This window comes from Pagrus pagrus (genome assembly GCF_965226575.1).
Source record: "Pagrus pagrus genome assembly, chromosome: 7".
Classification (NCBI taxonomy): domain Eukaryota; kingdom Metazoa; phylum Chordata; class Actinopteri; order Spariformes; family Sparidae; genus Pagrus; species Pagrus pagrus.
In genome coordinates, this window is record NC_140191.1 from 3,460,279 (window position 1) to 3,475,007 (window position 14,729).

Consider the following 14,729-nt stretch of genomic DNA (forward strand, 5'->3'; position numbering starts at 1 on the left):
CAAACTGTGTTTAAATCCCCTGTCCTGCGCTCTGATTGGCTGCAAAGAGTTACGGTGATGTTCAGGCATTCAACATCTGGGAGAAAAGTGAGCCGAGATGGGCGGGGCGCCACGCAGAAGAACTCGAACGGTCAACCAATCGGAGTGGACGCGAGCCCAGCGTCCGCTCCGCGATTGGCTGGAACGCCTGTCAACGTGTAGAGCGCGAGGAGGGGGGGCGTGGCCTGAACGGCTGCCCGAGTGTTGTGATTTGAGTCCGGCGTCAGTCTTGTCACAGCAGTGAGGGGCGCCTTTTCACCGCCCCGGCGCTCTGGGATTACTAACCGCCCGACGAAGAAACAACTAGCGACAACTAAACTCTTCTGCCTTCTTCTCCGCTTCTGTCCCTCTGAGACACAACGACGCTTTGTGTTTTTTTTTTTGTTCACGCTGGAGGACACGAAGGGGAAACAAAAAGGTAAGAAGTGGCTCGGCTTTGCTAGTTGAGGACTTCGGCGATGCTGCTGCTGCTGCTGCAGCTGCGCTCACTTACTCATTAGGAGTGTGATGCTCCCCAAGTTTGCCTCGGCGGAGAGGTTAAGGGTGTACAAAACATCTACATTAATTTTAATCACGTAAACACAACATTTCTGACACGTCTCGTGAGCGGAACTCTTCTTTTTAGTCCGCTTAAGTTGCGTTCAGGGTCCGGAGGAGCCGCTTGTTTTCTCTCTCTCTCCTCCGCTCGGCTCTGTTGTGCACAGCAGAAATTAGGAGCCAGTATCAGCTGACGTTACACTGATTTTTGCAAAGACATTTTGTTTTCCTCCGTGCTGTGGTGAGGCATTTATGTCACGCGTTACTGGTGAATGCACGCTTTATTACATGCAACACTCAAAAAATGATGTTTTCGCCGCCTGTCTGTCTGTCTGTCCGTCCGTCGGTTGTCCCTGCAGGACTCCTCCTGCAACTTACAGCGAATTAGCAGCTGATAACGTCCCTCCTGCCCGAGACACTAATTGAATTTAGATCCCCTGGTTTTTATTTCTTTTTCCAGCGGGAACGAGACATATTTGTTCAACCCAGGACCTGTTAGTGCAAAGAAAAGCAACACATACTCGCAGATAACATCGTGAAATCAGTGTGAGCTTCCCTGGGAAAGAAAAACCTGTTAAATAAAATGCTTACTTCATCTGCAGTTTTTTCTGTCTTAATGCCAAACTCGTAGGGGGAAACGATGAGCTCATTGTTCTAACAGGTTTCTGCTGTTTGCACGCAGACTTCCAGCAGCAGCAGCAGCATTAGTCTGCATCGGACTCGAGTCTTGCCTACGATGCACAAAGAGATTAGAAACCTGTGTTTTTTTTTCCTCGCTGCTGGTTATTTATGTTGGAATAGGTGCTCCGAGCTGCTCTCCAGCCTTTTCCCCCCTTCTAGCTGAAAGTGGGACCGTGATTTGTCTCAGCCTGTTGTGCATTAGCCTGCTCATCGCCCCTCAGTGGGTGTTCAGTTTCAGTTCAGAAAGATTTCAACAATAAATAAATCTCTAGTATGCAGAAACAAGACAGACACACCACTTCTTCTTCTTCTTCTCCTTCGTCTTCTTCGATCTTCTTGTTTGTTGCAAGGCTGTTTTTTTTGCCCTCATGTCTGACTCAAAGGCAGCTTTCTCCCTTTTATTTTTGTTTTTTCCACTGATCTGTCTCTGGCCTTGCAAAAACAAAAGTTTTGAAGGCATTTTAAATATGCATGTTTGGCTGAAGGCTCGAGGATAGACTGATTTTTAGGGGGGGGGGCAATATTCTGCATTTTGCTGAGTGTTGGTATCTTGTGCTTCATGTGTTTCATGTGTCTGATTGGCGATAAAATACATTTATTTCGAAATGCTGAAGTTTGGCTGTGATGCAGCATCCTTCTTCAGTCAGTGTCCCACCCATAAAGCTACCTGATTGGTTACATGTCAAAAACTAACAGCCTATCAACACTGAACAATCTGATTCTGCAAACTAAGGAGTTACTGAAGTTGTCAAATAAATGTAGTAGAAGTATAAAGTAGCAGAAAATGTTCATAATTGAACTTAAAGGGGCACTATGTAGTTCTGGAGAAGAAATTCAAACTCATATTTATGAGGTCAATAATATTTATCTTTTCCATAAGTGAATAAACAAGGAAAATAAGGTCCCCAGAAGACTGTTCGCAGTTAGAAAGGTGGCAGGGTCCGCCACATATAAACAGAGTGAAACAGAATGAAATTGTGTCTTTTAAGGTCAGCTTGTTTATTCACTCATAAAAACAAATAGTGTTTATTTGTTTTTTTTATGCATAACATTACAGCAAAGAAGATCTTTATCTTCTGGCTTAAATGTCTTCCGCAAAACTACATAGTGCACCTTTAACTAGAGTACTTGAATAAATTGTAGTTGGTAGATTTTGACACCAAGATTTAAATGTTTACTGCAGATGTATGTCGGTTCCAGGTATCGCTTATCAGTCTCCTTGATTGATCGGTATCGGCCCTGACAAAAACATATGGGTCCATCCCTATAAAGGGTTACACTGCATTGATTGAACAGCACAGGAAACTTTGGCTCATTCACAGTCTTGTTTTTGGTTGTTGTTGCAGAAACATGCTCTCTGCTTGTTACTAGCAGTCAGATGTTTAAGTGGAAACTGTGTGGTTGGATCTTGTGATTTTTTCTTTCCCCTCCCTGCACATCTCAGCTGCTGCAGTGATATCATGGATGGGGAGGCCACAGATGGCTTGCGGTTTTCCTACCGCAGTCGTACAGTGACTTAGCACTCTGCGCTTGCTCTGAGGACATTGCAGTGCGGTTTCAGGTTTATTTTATTTGACATGTCACTGGTGTGGTGACAAGGAGAGGTGCTGCTGCTGCTGCCCTGCAGGAGAGAAGTGAGATGCTCCTGCGTCTGTTTGATACTTACCAGCATGTCTGCCATGCACTCCTACTTACACTATATATAGTGCAGTCAAATCTATATTCAACTCCCGTTTGTGGCGCTCGCAAACAATCAACTCCTCTCTGTTTTTCTAACACAACACCATTAGGAAAGTCACATTCTGCTGACGGGTGAGTTACAGTCGTAAATGTGAGAGAGAGAGAGAGCAAAGCGGCGGCGGTGCATTCATTTCCTCGTCACCTCTGAAAATTGCTCGCTCTTCGTCCAGCCCTCATTTCCAAGCCCTGATAGGTCCGTCGCTCAGTTAGCATGGTTAATGGTGCATTTAGCCCAGTTTGTAATTTTATTTCCGATTTCCATTTCGGCACTTGCTTTTAGTTTGAAATGACAAGAGGCCCCGGCGGAGGGGCCCCGCATGTGCAGATGGCATCTTCCTAATGGGTCCTCAGGGTAATGATGGTTGAAATAGGCTCCCAACCACGGGGCTGAGGACTGTGGCCCTTGGGGGACGTTCTGCAGGCCTATTTCCATTTTCATCATCGAGATAAAGTGCTCAATATGTGAACATAGCTACATATAACACCCAGGCACACACGCAGTTAGTCTGCAGTTTGGATCGGTCCAAGGAAAAAACAGAACTTTAGTGGAAATATGAGGACATGTTACATTAAATCCTCAGGCGAACTTGAACTCACTGAATTGCTGCCCTCACGCTCATTTCCCCCCCATTTCAAGCTCAGTAGAACTTGAGAGCATTGGATAATATTTTTTGGGCTATTGTTGTGGCACCTCGACAACAGTGATTTGTCTGAAGTGTCTCAGAGCCTAAGCACATGGCAGCATTGTGCAACTGCCGGTGTCTGAAGAATGGGCCGGCGCGGTGCCGTGCTTCAGGAAGCAACAGTTAATCTCAGCTCCTCACCCGCGACATATGGGACTTTGTTTGGCCCTGCACCTGAGAGAGGCACCGGTCTGTGGCACCTCATGTTTCATTTTGATAATGGCTGGTTACCCATGGCAACTGGGCAGCCAATAAGAACCCGGTTTCTTGGAGTGGATAGTGGAGACATGGGGAAGAGGGCGGGCTGTGAGGATGTGAGCTCCAAGGCTGTGTCCCTTCCCCTCCACCCCCCAGCCATTCCCGGCTAGTTGTGTCCAGTGAAGGGTGTGGGACCCCTGGGGAGTGAATTATTACCTGTCAGCCCCGCAGGCTCCCCGTCATCCATAATCCAGGGCTGACGCAGCACAGGCCGGTCCAGGCTATCTGCTGAGACCGCCGGGGCCTTGGCCTCCAGGTCGGACCCCGTTTGGCCACAGCTGGCAAGAAATCACATTAACATGTTGCATCAAGCGTTACAAATGCACAGGTTAAGAATAGCAGGCAGACCTGCCCCCGTGCCTTCTGCTGCGTGGCTGAAGTGGGTCCTCCATCACTGTCCTCGTCGTGTGTGGCTTTTCTTTTTTTTTCCTCCTATAGTTTTCAGCCGCTTTTCCAACTGAGCAGAAATAACTTCTCTAATGTGCTCGGAGGAAAAAGTTTTCCCTCATCTTTTTGCTGATTCAGTGCACAGTATCTCCCAGGTACATTGGCCTGAATTATATTTAAAGTTAATTTCCAGATTGCCTGTGGTACAGACATAATGTACACTGCCAATTTAGTTACATCTGTTTCCTTATTATTGTTGCAGCTCTCTGGAGGTGAACACAGTGGATGTTTTCAGTGCTCACTATGCTTTCTCCCACCAGTCCAATCATCAGCTATTAGATTTGAACCCTTGGCAGGCTTGTAATTACTTCTGATCCCAAAAACAGGCGCGCAGCGGCTTTCCTCCTGTGGTCCTGGTGTGGTTTGGTGCAGGACTGGTAATTATAGCCAAGCTGATGAGTGTGTAAATTTTGGGAGGAAAAGCTTTGAGTTCAGTGAAAGGCTAGAAGGGAAGAAGAGAAAGATGGCGGGAGGCGGCAGACCACAAAACTGGACAAGTGACAGGCCTCGGTCCGTCCATCCAGACTGGCTGTCTTCCTGTGGTTTTGTCGAGCTGTTCCTCAGAAACGTTAACCCCTTGTCGAAACATGGACTCTGGCTCCGCTTGCCAACCCGCCACGGCCACAAGCAGCGCAGCAGGAACACTGGATCACTGTCTGGTTACGCTTCATGAAGCACAGTGGATGGAGTCCAGCAATTAGAGGGGGAAAATAGAACCTGTAGCTCGCAATGTCAGCAATTTGCCTTCGATTTATATTTCTTTGGCTGGCTGAAGAGGGTCTCATGAAAGAATCTTTGTTAAAAACCTCAGAAGCCGTTTGTTTTTTTTCAAAGACTTTTATCCTCCTTTGTTTCATTTCTATGTAAAGTCGTGCACCAAGGTTTCTGTGTGTTGTTTGTGGTCATGATACTTTAAGATTCATGCTTTTGCCTCCCTCAGTTCTGTATTAGTTGCCCTTTAGATGAAGGAGAGAGTAGTTATTCATTATATAGTATCAAAGCCACACACAAACACACACACACACTCTTTGACTTGTGTAACAAGGAGGCTACCCACAGGGCAGCTTGGATGCAGCCTGCACAACAAAAAGGATCTCTCTTGAAAGGGAAAGAAAAAATGAATCATCCAAAAAATGAATCCTTGTCATTTTTCATGCATATTTCATGTGAAGAAGAAGTAGCTAATGCGGCTTCATATGTGCATGGATTTTCATCGTTTTAAAGGATTATTGGCTGATGACTAAGCGCAAAGATCCTCCAAAACTCCCATTCAAGCTGCATCACCCACAATCCCCCAGAATCCTGTTTATTTTAAAAAACCTTAACGCTCAGTGGCATAATATTAACTCCCAGCAGATTAAGATAATACAGACATCAGAGCACTTTCCCCTCTCGCCACCGTGGAGAGAACAGAAGCATAACTTCGCCTTTAAATCCACTTCGATTCTCCTCGCCGCCGTGTTTAACGGGAGGAAGCGACTGAAATAAGGAAACAAGTGTCTCTGTAAATAGCCTCTGGCCATACATACCACTTATTGATTGTTGAACTCTTAGTTGGTTGGGCTGGTGGGGGGATAGGGGGGTGGGTGGCACAAGTGCATTGGTTTGTTGCTCCAAATGATCTCTTAATCACTTCATAATGAGGGCAGACCTCCCGCATCATTGATTAGCCAGCGAGGCTGAAAGTGGAGCAAATCACCCCCCTGACTTCCCAATCGCCTGTCCCTCCTGCTGCTGCTGCTGGTGGGGAAATCAGACATTACTGTGAGAGTTATGTTTTTTATTTAAAATGAATCATATACACCACGAGACATGGAGAAATTAGGGAATCATCAGATTTTTTTTGCTGCATCATTAATTATGCCCTTAACTGCTTTAAAATGGAAATGTACTGAAACTGGCAGCATTCACACAGATCTAATTTAAGTCTGTTTAGCATTTTCGGTAAATTAATTTTGATAAACCATTTTTAACCAAACTGTGCTGAGTCATAATTCGGAGCGAGATAACAACTTAAAATTCGGGGCAAATTGCATCTGTAGGGTGGCAACTAATGATCAGTGTCGTTATAGATCACCTGCTAATTATGTTCACGGTTAATTGTGTAAACAAATTGTGAAAATTGCACATCACAATTCCCGATTGCTCAAAGCAACGTCTTCATATTGCTCCTCTCTTCCAAACAGCAGTCAGACTCTTCATTTACTGTCATAAATTACCAAGAAAAGCAGCGAAGTCCCCACATTTAAGGAGCTGGAACCTGCAAATGTTTGACAGTTCTGCTTGAAAAACTAGTTAATTGATTATCAAATAGCTGGCAATTAAGTTTCTTTTGATCAGTTAGTCGACTTATCGTTGCAGCTGTAGTTGAGTGCGGATGAGGGAAGCTCTGATACAGAATATAAAGATGCTGTGTCAGTAGTTTTTGGACACTTTGTCTTCCATTAGAATGATACTTAACAGAATAAAGCAAAATGTATGTATGTAGTTGTGGGTTTGGGAGGAAATGCAAGCAAGAAGAAACACAACCATGCCAGACACTACGAGTGAAGAAACATGTGACCAGGAAAATGGCAGAAAACACACACACGTGAATAAAGCACATTTCCGATGCATGAACATGTCTCACAGATGAAATACAAGCCATAAAAGTGTTAATCAAATCCATTATATTTGATTATTATTATCTAGTTGATTGTTACATGTGAAATGGAGCCTATATTTACTTAGATTTTGTTTATTGTAACGAACAAACTAATTACAATGGTCTCATCGTCCAGCGCAAATCGCCGTGATGAAGCTATTTATTATTAGCTTTGGGTATTTGAATTATTTGGTATTTGCTCTGTTCAGAAAGTATTTTTGTTTTGCTACTTCCCTCTTCTTTTGTAAGAATCAGGTAGCATGATAGGCTTGTTTGTATAAGTAGGTAGATAAATGGACCAGCATGCACCTGGATGGGTCCATGTTCTGTTCAGCGGAGCAGGAGAGGCAGCTGATGCCATGATTTCTTTGCTCTTTGCTCACTTGCTTGTCGAGGATGAATAAAACGGACTACAGACTCCTCAGTCTGACAGTGCATCAGTTGCATTTTGATTTCTGGTTTGTTTGATTTTGATTATGACAAATAACCTTTCGAGGTTTTATTAGTTGGTTGTGGGCACGGTTGCCATGCAAGAATTGGGCATCAGTATGACTTTATACCCTGATTTTTTTTCTTACAAAATTCCCTTTTTTAATCTATAATGCTGAATTTAATTTCCATAAAATCCGTATCACAATACATAGGTGACTGTTATCCATACTGCCCACCTCTACTGCATCACCTTCACTTCACATCTCCATCTCCGCGGCTGTGTGCTCGTTGATGTGGGTTTTCTGAGCTTCGTTTTCCCTGAGATTGGCTCTCAATCAAGCGGCGTGGGCAGCACCGTAACGTCCTTTTCCTCGGATTTTCAATTTGTGAAGTTTTCCTTTTCTGTTAGTGGAGTTATTTTCTTTGCCTGTTCAGCCATGGTGGCTATCACAGCTTGTACTAACAGCCCAGTTACTCTCCCATTTCCTCCAAACAAACGGCTGTTGTTGCTGCAGGAAATGTAACCATCCATCTTTGTGCTGGAGGTTATTTCCCTGGAAAGACCTACCAGACACGCAGGGCCTCTCCCCTCAGCTCTCTCTGATCTGGTTTGCACTCTTCAAAAGAACGATAGGCACAGCAGACATTTGTCACATTTTCTATACAAGAAGTCGTTACTGACACATGTCGCCTTTTTAATCTGCACGTCTCATCGCAGAAGAAACGAAACCTCAAAATATACTTGATGTTTTTAATGAGATCTGTCGTCCTTGCATGACATGTTTGGCTGCATATCATGGGGAGAATATAACATATCCTACTTTTGGTGACACAGATTTGAATCTCACAAATGATGGAGTGATGAAACTGAGAGAAAAGAAGGTTGAGCCAGACATGATAGAAAAAACAGGTTGGCTTCATTGAAGTTGGCCGCCGTTGCCTGAGAATCTGCCGTCAGCCGTCTGTATTTTGGCACAGCTCTGTTTTCAACCGTTCGTTAGTCTGCTGCTTAAACGCATTGCGAGTTGGACCAACTTCTCTGCCAGACTCTTTTAATTTAGGTTTGATTCAGGAGTCAGCTGCGTGCCTGAGCTCCTGCTTTGTGCAATTTTAAGATAAGAAAACTTTTTTTTAATGTCGTTTTTAATGCAGGTAATCTTACGAGGGCTGTGTGGCTTCAGAGAGCTGCGAGTGTGAATGTACAGCAGTCGAGCTGTGACACTGAATGACCTGCTGACGCTCAGACTGGAGTTTAAGCTGCAAGTGATGATGTTTTCATTATTAACTGATAGTTCGGTAAGTAGAAATGCCAAATGATGATGACAAATGCCTGTCTCGAGCTTCTCGAGGTCAAGGTGCTGTCTAAAAATACTTGTTTTGGTCGACCTGCAGCTGAAACAATTAAACCCTTTTCAGACTGCAGACAAATCAGATTTATTTCTCAAATTAGGTCAAGACAGACTGTCCGCACTATTCTTTGCAAGCGATCAGCTCAAGTTTTTATATGTAGACCTCACCAACCTATCTGCATGGGTTGCTGTGGTAACGACAGAGGCGTCAGTAACGATGTACGCTGGTGATTCGGCTTTCCAACACGGAAGCACGAGCACGAGTACACAGTTTATTCCAGCGAGACCGATAACTGACTGTTGCTCTCTGTGTTGTCCTCCATACTGCTGCTCTGCCAGTAGCAGCATGTATTCTGCTCAGCTGCTCTGATGCACCTCCATGACTCTGGATTGGAAGTCGTCATTGGATGCGTCACATCGCAAGTGTAACGAAAGACGCTTTGAAATCCGTCACGAGCGTCCGAATCGCATTTCAACCCAATTGTGGTCTGGATCCGAGCTGCAAAAATGTAGTGTGTTAAAGTAACAGATTTGGTCTCGCCGCCTGTAGGGACTTGAGTTAATTTAATTGATTAGTCGATCTAAAGAAAATTTAACGACCATTTCTCCAGCATTTCTGTTGGACAGTTACGGCTGGAGTGAGTTAGGAATGGTATGGAAAAGAGAGAGTGGAAATAAAATGCAGCAACCTGGGCTGCTGTGTTACGGACTTGGTCTTTGGGCTTTAGAAAACTGTGATTGGCATTTTCTGATGTTTTTTCCAAGAGGCCAAGTCGATTGATCGAATGAATCACTAGTTGTAGCCCTAACTTGACCTCGACTGTGTCCAGTTTCAGGGCTGCAACCAATGATTATTTCTTTATCAATTAATGTAATGATTACTTTCCAAATGTCTCTTTTGTCCAAAACCCAAAGAATCTTCATTTACTGTCATAAATGACAAAGAAAAGCAACAATTCCTCATATTTAAGAAGTTGGAGCCAGCAAATGTTGGCTTGACATATTGATTAATTGATTAATCAATTAGTAGTTTGCAATTTATTGTCTTTCGATTGACACATCGATTAATCAACCTATCGTTGCAGCTCTGTACAGTTTACAGTGGACATGTAAAAAAAAAACAAGGTTTGGCAACGAAGCGAAAGACTAATTGGAAGCACATTCTGATTGTGTTTTGTGTCCCAGTGGAGTGAAATGCAGCAGAAATCCATCAAACTGAACTACTTCCTGTACGAAGTCCTGTAAAGAAGTGTTGTTGTTGGGAAAGCAGTCCTCATTCCTGCGGCCGCAGAGCACATCTACGCAACAGAGGTTGATTCAGAGCAGTGTGGGTTAAGAGTTTTTGGCAGAAGGAGACTGAGGGACTGAATATCTGATCATATTTTTAATTTTTTTGGTTTCTCCTGATAATCCGTTGCACAGCAATTGTCTGGCTTGTCACATCTTGGCTAAAGCAATTAGGATGAATGCGGGAGGGGAGGGGGTCCGCTGCTTAGATACTATAGAAGTAATTCTGAGTTATGTTCATGTCTCATTGTTGCTTAATGCAGTTTTTCGAAATGAGAATTTTTATGGTCCTGAAACGTGAAATGAAGCAGGAAATTAAAAACCCTAGATAAGCCCTTTTTTTCTGTCCTCTTCATTGAAAGTTGCTGCTTTTCTCACAGTTACGTCCCGATCATATCCCGCTCCTGCTCAGCGTACGCTCGGTAGGTGACAGGTATTCACAAATTTAATTTATTTAAGTGTTCACAGAAAGTCTGAGTAGTCACACGTCTTTGATAAACTAAATGGGCTCTCCTCTAAGTGGTGACTTGTGTACTTTCAGCGGGGACCTGACTGCTTCTAATTTCCAAACTTTCCAAAAATAGCCGAGCCGTTTGACCTTGTTCCTTGAGAAAAGTTGGCCAGTTCCCGTCGCACCTCCTGCACTGTACACACTCTGAATGGACGGCAGGAAGTTAAACTTTGCAAGCCCCTAATTTTAGGTTCATTGACGCTTTTATGAAACTCAGATTGGCTTCCCAACTCTCCTTCTCCCCCAGGCTTTTTATCCGATTTCTTATGCATGCACCCTGCGCTCTGCAGATATGAATTGTGGCTGATTTTCCACAAACAACACTCTGCATACCCTTGTGCTTAAATCAGGAATGTGTTAAATTTAGAACATGCGCTGCTGCTTTTAAGATTTAACTCTGAATCCCTGTGCCTGTATGCATGTGAAGTGTTTTACCTGCGTGCAAAGCCTTTAGGGGGTTTGATGGTGGCTGTTTACGATCTATACTTCAGCTCTCACGCTATTATTTGTGTATATTTCAGTGGTCACCATATGTGCAGTGAATATTTGGCTAGGACATGGTGTAAGATAAGTCTGCTCGCCCACACTTAGCTTGGTCATTTTCCTCCGTTTCTCAGAACTCCGGGCTCGTTTCCATCGAATCAATGCTATTTTTAAACGGGTCTTTGGGGGAGAGCGCGGGGGTTTATCGGGGGGTTTCAGTTAGTGTCATATGAATCCAAACCGGGCAGCCGGCCAGGGTGAGTAAAACACACCTCCTCCTCCCCTACAGTGCCCTGAACTATTCCCATTCCAAGAGAGTGTGTATGTGTGTCAGTTTATTAACCATGTGTTGACTCACTCCTGCAGCTGTGTCTCTGTGTGTGTGTGAGTGGGACTGAAGGTGCATAGTTGTGGTCAGGAAAAAAATAATTGATTCCTCAGAGATGCATCATGAGTCTTTCTCGAACAGATAAGCATTGATGCTAAATGAGAAAATTAAAATAACTATTTCCTAAAAACACTATGTAACTTTTTCACCTTAAAATAACAGCTTCAAAATCATGTTGATGGTTCAGTGTCTTGTAATCGGTTGAATGGTGTCTCTACCACTTGTTTCTGCACTGTGTAACTTCAGTGAGAGGGTTGGATCACAGCGTTACAGACATGTTTACTGCAACAAGTTGACAAGTTATCAACACATATCGTTGTTATGAAGTAACAAGTTTTGTTCGTAGTTGGCGCCTACGCTACGTCTGACAGATCTGGGATTTGTATGACAGTAGTGTTGCACTCAAACTGGGGGGGGGTGCCATATCGCAAAGAATTTCTACATAATGTTGCTTTAATGTGTTTATTTTGATAGCAATGTATGAACAGTACAAACAGCTGAAGCTGCTACTCGAGAGAAGATTGAAAAAGTATCAGTCCCGTTCTTTGCTCCTCTTTAAAGAAAAATGTACTATCCAGTTCTGATACAACTGATGCTAGCAGCAGCTATGCTAACCTCTTGAGGGGCCGCCATTGTTGTTTTCAAACTCAGTCACTTGCTTAGTCCTCACAGGACTCTGATTGGTTCAACCACTGTGTGTGCTGCCACAATCGCATGGCTTGAAGCCTGAAGGAACTTTCTAGATCACATCATCACGTGGAAATCCAGGTGCCCTGTAAGGTAGAAAAATCAGAAAATGCACAAAATCCTAAGGGAACCTGTAAAACAAATGACTCATGACTTAATTTATGTCAGTGGTCTATTAATTGACTACTTGTTCCGGTAGTAAAGCTAACACACATAAAACCCAATGACGTGTTTGGCTGCTCATCAATGATGCATATTGTAAACACACTGAAACCTCAGCCTGCTGGTCGTCGTACCTCTGTTGTTGTAAAAGATGCTTTCAGAGATAAATAAACATGACCTTTCTGTGATGGATATGGATAATGATGTTCATGTGAATGTGGTCGGTAAGAAAGCAGATGGATGTGTTCTTGCTTTACACATCTGATTATCAGCATGGGCAGCTTTGATGCATTGGTACTGTATGTCGACTATCTGCTGCAGATGAAAAGGGTCAGAAAATTAGATTAGAGTCCAACTTTGATCCTCCAAACATGAGCACAATCTCAGTAATCGCTGATGATGAGTTCAGCCGTAATTGTGCAACGCCGACTGTGACGGTGATGCGATGTGGCTGACTATAAACATTTTCCGTTAATTCACTCTGAGGCTGTTAACTTTATTTCCGCCAAAAGAGGAGACACAAACACAACAAAACACCTCCCACTCAGTCACACGAGCCACTTCCCCCGGTCCAGAGAATGAATCCTCAGCTGCTGTTTGATCTCTCCTCATTGCTCTCCTGCGTTTCCAACCCTGCCTCCACCGTCTGTCCCTGAGGGGCAGTGTGTGACTGACGGCATGAAAACCAGCTCGGGGTAAACAAAGCACCCACCACCAAACCACGCTATTGCTTTAATGTCACAACTGCCTGACAGGCGGCCGGGTGAAAGGAATGAGGGGGCAACACACACACACACTTTCACTCTGAGGACATGTCTGAGGCTGACAGTAGCCCTCCAGCAAAAACACAGACGGTCTGCGTTGGTGTGGGCCTGTTGTTACAGGTACCAAGAGGACGAAATGTCAGGAAGTCCAGTTGGAAGGCTATCAGACACGAGCTGTTTATAGGCCGCTTCTTTGAGGCAGAATTTTTTTGACTTTGAAAAGTTGAAAAGCAATAATCTCGTGAAAATGTGTCGTGATTCTTGCAAGATAACTGGTAAAATAAACAAAATGCTGCAAGCTGCAAAGAATTTACCTTGTATGGATACTTGCATTTGCTTTGTGGTAGTTGCCGTCGTCCATTGTCCATTCGCAGAAAATGTAACTACGCCCATGGCCTTGTTTGATGGTTGCCACCTGCTCGCTTCAAGAAATCCTCTCCTCCCTCGCTCTTGCAATATTTCAGCCTGTTTCAATACGACAGTAGGGCGTCAACTAATGATTGTTTCCATTGTCAATTAATCCGTCTCTAAAGCGATTAGTTCTTTGTTTTATGAAATGTCAGAAAATGGTGAAAAATGTCAATCAGTATTTACCAAAGCCCACGATGACGTCTATAAATGTTTTGCCCACAACCCAAAGATATTCAGTTCACTGTCAGAGGAGGAAATAAACCAGAAAATATTCACATTTATTTAAGAAGCCAGAAATGGAGAATTTGTGTTCCCTACCAAAGTATCTTTGGGTTTTTGGGGGTTTTGGTTGGACAAAAGAAGCAATTTGAAGATGTCACTTTTGGCTCTGAGAAATTGTGATGACAATTTTCACAATTTCTTTGACATTTCATAGACTAAAAGAAATAATTGTTAGTTGCAGCCCCAGTGCTGTGGCAAAGGTTTGGCACGGACCAACTTGGATGACGTGTGGCAAAAATCCAGCCAGGTTCAAATCTCATTGACGAGTAGCTAAAGCCGCTGTAAAGCCAGATCTTGAAACCTGTTGGCAGAGGCCTTTCCCCACCAAACCTACATGAGTAAAGTGAGAGAGTGAATCATTTCTGTCGTCACTCATTTAAATTCAAATATCTACTTACTGGCGTGAAAGAAAGCTACAAAATGTAGTTTGACAAAGTTATGGCAATCACGTCTTTGAAGATCTAAGCCTCTATATATGGATATACACCTAGTTATGAACAATCCACACATTAGCTTTATTCAAGTTGTCGAGAGTTCTTCAATTTCCAATTGTCAAACTTGTAGTACTTGTAGAGTAATTGAACCTAAAGACATTCATGATTTTAAAAAAAATTCTAAAAAAAAGTTTTGTGCAAGAGATGTGGATTTACATTCAATCAAATCTCTTGTGTAAGTTTCATTCACCGTCTAATGGAAATCATGAGTCATTTAACAAGCACCAGCACCCCCACTAAGATCTGGCGCACTTCCCGCAGCGAGCTCCACTTCGGTGTTTGCCGCTCGTCAGTCAAAAGCCCCTCTGATGTGAAAATTAAATGCGTAAAAGGAGAGAGACCGGCTGCTCCGTGCCCAACATGTGCAGCAGACACAGGTCAGTTAGTGCGTCGAGGCGGTCCTTTCACCAGGAAGACCTTTTTAATTATGCTATGTTCTTTTAATTAACC

The 14,729-nt window shown here is 43.6% G+C and overlaps 1 protein-coding gene across 4 annotated transcripts in view; it reads left to right on the forward strand.

The window, feature by feature from the left end:
- Positions 1-241: 241 nt before the first annotated feature.
- sema6cb (semaphorin 6Cb) overlaps positions 242-14,729 on the forward strand; it is a 169,321-nt gene continuing 154,833 nt past the window's right edge. For 3 of the 4 annotated variants that reach the window (XM_084357220.1, XM_084357222.1, XM_084357223.1), the window contains exon 1: positions 242-457. The gene's annotated coding sequence lies outside the window, so the exon portion shown is untranslated. Of the gene's footprint in view, positions 458-8,613; positions 8,758-14,729 lie in introns of all 4 variants that reach the window. The other variant, XM_084357221.1, reaches the window with a different exon arrangement.